At 38.9% G+C, this 6,082-nt stretch overlaps 1 protein-coding gene across 1 annotated transcript in view; it reads left to right on the top strand.

Moving 5' to 3' along the window:
• Positions 1 to 6,082, top strand: part of TENM4 (teneurin transmembrane protein 4) — a 562,032-nt gene that overhangs the window by 332,577 nt on the left and 223,373 nt on the right. The window lies entirely within an intron of this gene.

Here is a 6,082-nt window from a genome sequence, read left to right on the forward strand (position 1 = left end):
TATTTGTCTCTTTCTGCTCTGGAATTCTGATTACGCATAGGTTATTCCTTTTGATGGTATCCCACATGAACCTTAGGCTTTCTTCATTTTGTCCTGATCTTTTTTCTGATTTATCCCTTTCCAAAGAAGTGTTCAGGTATTTGCCTTCAATCTCACTAATTCTGTCTTCCACTGCTTCAATTCTGCTCCTTTTCCCATTCAATGTCTTCTCTATTTCTGAAAATTTAGTATTAATTTTCTTGATTTCTGTCTGTAGATTTTGTATCATTTCTAATTTTTCATTTATTTTGACATTTGTTCTTGTATTCTCCTTCAAAATTGTTCTAGGGTTTTCTCTGTGTTTTCCTCAATTTTGTCAGTGTTTTCCTTGATCTGTCTCTCAATCTGTTGAAAATACCTAAATATAATTCTTCTGAATTCCTTATCAGGGAGTTGCAATGTTGTATCTTCCTCAGGGATGTGTTTTGGGTCTATATCCTGGTCCCTTGTTTCTCCTGCTTTATCTTGCTTCTGTGTGTGGACTGTGATTCTCTGTTGTTTCCAAGGCATTGTGAAGTTTTTGTGTTTATAATTGGTGATTGTATGTTGTAGTGACTTGCCCATAATTTTTGTTTTCTTTGTATGTTATCTACATAAACAGGGTACTGTGGTATGCTCCTTTATTCACTAGTGGCAGCACTTAAACACTCACCACCTGTCCCCTTTCCTGTTGTCTGCCTCCCATATATCCCTGCAGTCCTTGGCAAATGGAGCCTATTCTTAGGTCCCTGGAATCTGAATGAAAATGCTGTCACTTTAAAACCCAAAATGGCCACTGCTTGTAAACATTCAAAATGGCTGTGCCCTCGATCACTTTAAATATCCAAAATAGCCGCTCCTTGTAAACAATCAAAATGGCTGCACCCTCGGTCACTTTAAATATCCAAAATGGCTGCCACTTGTAAACCTTCAAAATGACTGCTCCCTCAGTCACTTTAAATATCCAAGATAGCCACCACGTGTAAACAATAAAAACGGCTGCACCCTCTGCACAGCCGAAAGTCCACAGCTCAGGTTGTCTCCCTCCTTGCTGTTTCCCTTCCTAGTCATAGGCCACCAGTGCAGTCGTCCCTGCAGCCCTTGGTGACCAGGGCTGATCTTTAGGTCAATTCTGAGGTCCCAACACCACTTGGAAATATTCAGGCTGTTGGTCCTGTCAGAGGAGCTGACAGTCCACTGCTCTGACTATCTCCATACTCACTGTTTTCATTCAGGTTTTTCCACTAGTTGGTGCCTAATCCACTTCTGTAGAGTTCCTTTCAAAGCTCAGGGCTCCAGGATTATCTTCTCTCTCTCTGTCAATTAGTTTCTCTTTTCTTTGTTGATAGGGTCTGTGGAATTTGTCTAACTATTCCACCATCTTACTGGAAGTCCCTGTTAGATCACTTTTATTTGGAATGGGCACAAATATGGATCTCTTCTAGTCAATTGACCAAGTAGTTGTATTCCAAATTTCTTGATATAGGTGCATCTCTTTGTTGAAACATCTCAATTGGTATTCCACTAATTCCTAAAGACTTGTTTTTTTTTTTTTTTCCAGTGTCCTCAGTGCAGCTTGGACTTCTTCCTTCAATACCATCAGTTCTTGATCATATGCTACCTCTTGAAATGATTGAATGTTGACCAACACTTTTAGTTACAGTGACTCAGTGATTCCCTCCATCTTCTTTAGATGCTTCCTACATTGTTTTGCCCATAGACTTCCTCAATATTGCAACCTGAGGCTTAAATTTTTTCTTTAGTTTTTTCAGCCTGAGTGTGCTCTTCTCTTTTGGTTGTATAACTCCAAGTCTTTGCATATTTCATTATAATAGTTCACCTTGTTTCCTCCAGCTGCCCTTTGAAATCTTTTGTTCAGCTCTGTTTCATTATCATTTCTTTTGTTTGCTTTAGGTACTCTATGTTCAAGAGCAAGTTTTAGCATCTCTCCTGATGTCCATTTTTTTTTTTTTTTTCCTGTCTTTTTAATGACATTTTACTTTCTTCATGTGTGATTTCCTTGATGTCATCCTACAACTCCTCTGGTCTTAAGTCAGTAGTGTTCAGTGCATCCAGTCTATTCTTAATATGGTCTCTACATTCAGATGGATATACTCAAAGCTGTTCTTTGGCTCTCATGGACTTGTTATAATTTCCTTCAGCTTCAACTTGAACTTGCATATGAGCACTTGATGGTGTTTTCTGTAGTAGGCCCTGGCCTTGTTCTGACTGGTGATACCAAGCTTCTCCATCATCTCTTTTTACAGATAATATCAATTTGACTTCTGTGTCCAAGTGTATAGTTGCCATTTATGTTGTTGAAAAAGATATTTCTAATGAACAGGACATTAGTCTTGCAAAATTTATCAAGCAATCTTAGTGTTGTTTCCATCACCAAGACTATATTTTCCGACTACTCATCCTTCTTTGTTTTCAGCATTCACATTCCAATCACCCATAATTGTGAATTTATTGAATGTTTGATCAATTTCAGACTGCAGAATATGGTAAAAATCTTCAATTCCTTCATCTTTGGCATTAGTGGTTGGTGTGTAACTTTGAAGAATAGTCATATTAACTGGTCTTCCTTGCAGGTGTATGGACATTATCCTATCACTAACAGCACTGTACTTTAGGATAGATCTTGAAATATTCTTTTTGACAATGAACATGACACCATTCATCTTCAAGTTGTCATTCCTATAGTATATCATGTGAATATCTGATTCAAAATGGCCAATACCAGTCCATTTCAGCCCACTGATGCCTAAGTTGTGGATCATTAAGGTCAACTGTATTTTGAGAAGCAGCTCTTCCCCAGTATTATTTTGAGTGCCTATATTCCTAAAGGGCTCATCTTTCTATGTTGTAGTTGTTGTTGTTATCTGCTGTCAAGTCGGACCCAACTCATAGCGACCCCTCCTTGGGTTTCCGAGGCAGTATCACTATGGAAGTAGATTGCCCCATCTTTCTTCCTAGGAGTAGCTGGTAGGTTTGAACCTCCAGCCTTCTGGTTAGCAATCAAGTGCCTTAGGCACTATGCTACCAGAGCTCCTCATCTTTCTATAGGGGGAAGAAATTCACCAGACATTAATTGGAAATATACAATATATTTATGCAATAAAGTTCATAATTCTCCCAGGTCAGTGAGTGTCTTTTCAGCACCAGAATTTAGCATTGAGATATCTGCTTGATAGGTAATCATAATTTGTGGGATCCCAAGTGGACCCCAAGTTGTTACAATATTTCCAAATAGAAGAAAACTACATACATAAACATATCATCAAAAGAATCAATATTCTACATATGAAAGTCCCAAATGAATGCCTTCCTTCTACTTCCTTGTTGCTACCTTAAAATTATTCCAAGTCTCCTAAAACTTCTGCCTTCTTTGACACCAACAGTCTAAGGCAAGTTTTGTAGCAAACAAGCTTCTATTCTGTCAGATTTAGTGTCTAATACTATACTTGTTGTTGTTGTTATGTGCTGTCGAGTTGGACCTGACTCATAGCGCCCCCTCCTTGGGTTTCCGAAGCAGTATCACTATGGAAGTAGATTGTTCCATCTTCCTTCTATACTAAACTTAGTCACACAAAATATATTTTCCTCACTTTTTCACTATGAAGACTTTTTGCCAGATTATGAAGAGGTTTGTATCTTGCAAAATTTATAAATCAGAATATAGAAAGTTTGTAATGTTATCTTCAGTTGATCTTGTTAGCAATGTAATTGATAATTACAATAATTTTATTAGGAGACATATTTTTTTAATACCATTTAGTCTGAGAAGGCCTAAACTATAGAATTTTAGATCTGGGAGGAATCTCTGAGCTCATGTAGTTCAGTTCTTTCAGTGATATCAATAGAGATCTACTGAAACCTGTTTTAGTTATCTAGTACTGCTATAACTGAAATGCCACAAGTGGATGGCTTTAACAAAGACAAATTTATTTCCTCACAATTTAAGAGGCCAGTAGTCTGAATTCAGGGTGCTGGCTCTAGGAGAAGGCTTTCTCTCTGTGTTGGCTCTGGAGAAGGTCTTTGTCTCTTTAGTTTCTGCTTCCTGGTTCCTTGGAAATCTCCATGTGTCTTGGCATCTATATTACCCCATCTCTGCTTCTAGCTTGCATTTAAAATATCTTTTATATCTCAAAAGAGATTGACTCAAGATACACTGTACACTATCCTGCCTCATTAAAATATGAAAGACAACCCATTCTCAAATGGGATTATAAACACAGGCATAGAGGTTAGGATTTACACTACATATTTTTGGTAGACACAATTAAATCCATAACAAGACCCTTCTGTGTACTGGATAACAGGGCAAATACATAAACAAATCTACTCAGTTTATGTCTTTGAGGAGTTCAATAGTCAGTGAGGTAGACTATATGATGCTTTAACAGGGGTAAAGGAAGGAGTCCTGGGAGTGACTACCCTGTTAAAAAATTAGGAAGGTTTTTCATGGAAAGTCCCATTTGATGTGGAATTAAAAGAAGTAATAGGAGTTGACAAGCAGGGGTGTCTAGCAGGAGCAAGTGCAAGGTCGAGGAAACAGATACAGAAAAGTCAAGTGACATGGTCAAGGTCCTACAGCCATTTAGTAGCAGTACAAGACCTGGAACTTCGGACTTCTACCTGTCTGTCCTGTACTCCTTCTGCAACATTGCAGGTGGAACCAACTCTTCAATTATCAAAATAGACAGTAGCTTTACTGGAAAATAATCTTGCCTTCAACTTCATTCAAAATTCTTATGTTTTGAAAGATATTCACAATGAAACTTTCATGTATATGTGTGTGTATGTGTATATATATAAACCAAAAACCAAACTCACTGCTGTCAAGTCGGATCTGACTCATAGCCCTCTTTGGGTTTCCAAGGCGGTATCACTACAGAGGGAGCTCTGGTAGCATAGTGGCTAAGACACTTGCCTGCTAACCAGACGGCTGGCAGTTCAAACCCACCAGCCACTCCTCGGAAGGAAGGTTGGGCAATCCTACTTCCGTAGTGATACTGCCTCGGAAACCCAAGGAGGGGTTGCTATGAGTCGGGTTTGACTTGACGGCACATAACAACAACAACAACATCACTACAGAAGTAGATTGCCCAACCTTCCTTCTGAGGAGTGGCTAGTGGGTTTGAACTACCAGCCTTCTGGTTAGCAGTCAAATGCCTTAGGCACTATGCCACCATAACTACATGTGTATGTGTGTGTGTGAGTACATACATATATGTATATACATTCATACATATAAATATATAAATATTAAGTATTTAGAAAGTCACTCCTGGTTTAAAGGAGTGGGAACATGGGTTCCGTCAGTCAAAGCCAGTGGAGAGTAGAAGTGTTTGGGCCCTAGCCTATGAGCCTCAGCTCTGCTCATGCCAAGAAATAAAATCATGTGTTGTTCTCATGTCTATGTTGATATAAAACACTGCTTATGCTTTACATTCCAACATTGAATCAGTGGAATTTCCCATTCAATAAAGGAAGTACACATTTGGGCCCTTTTTCCAAATTCCCTAAGTTTTTTTTCCAAATTAATACTGGCAAACAATGGGAAAAGACCTTTTTGGAAAGTATGCCATGGTATGAATACCTTCCCCCAACCCTGCCTATCCATACTCAAGCCATTCTTCAGGCCCAGACCTTCTGAGAAGCCTCCCCTTTGCTTATTTTGCCCCATTCCAGCTGCCATTGCATTAGCTGTAAGTACTGTGCTGCATTTAAATCTTATTATTGCCCTTGCCTCCAGATGCCTTTTCTGCACAGTTGATCTCAATTAATTATAGATTCATAGAATTTTAGAACAGGAATCAGTCCCAAGAATCATTTCTGCCATCACCTTCATTTCACATATGAAGGAGATAAGGCCCAGAGAGTTGCTTAAGGCCACACAGTGTAATGAAAAGAGTGCAGTATTGGAAGAGTGGACCCCAGGTCCAGGTCTCCTTGCCTCCAGGCAGCGCTGCTTCTATGTCCCATGCTGGTGCGAATGACAGTTCATTTGTTATCTCAATCTCCCAGTTAGACTACAACTTTCTTTCTTTCTTTCTTT

This window comes from Orycteropus afer, unplaced genomic scaffold, assembly GCF_000298275.1.
Source record: "Orycteropus afer afer isolate SDZICR_OR568_19922 unplaced genomic scaffold, OryAfe1.0 scaffold00074, whole genome shotgun sequence".
In the NCBI taxonomy this organism is placed as follows: domain Eukaryota; kingdom Metazoa; phylum Chordata; class Mammalia; order Tubulidentata; family Orycteropodidae; genus Orycteropus; species Orycteropus afer.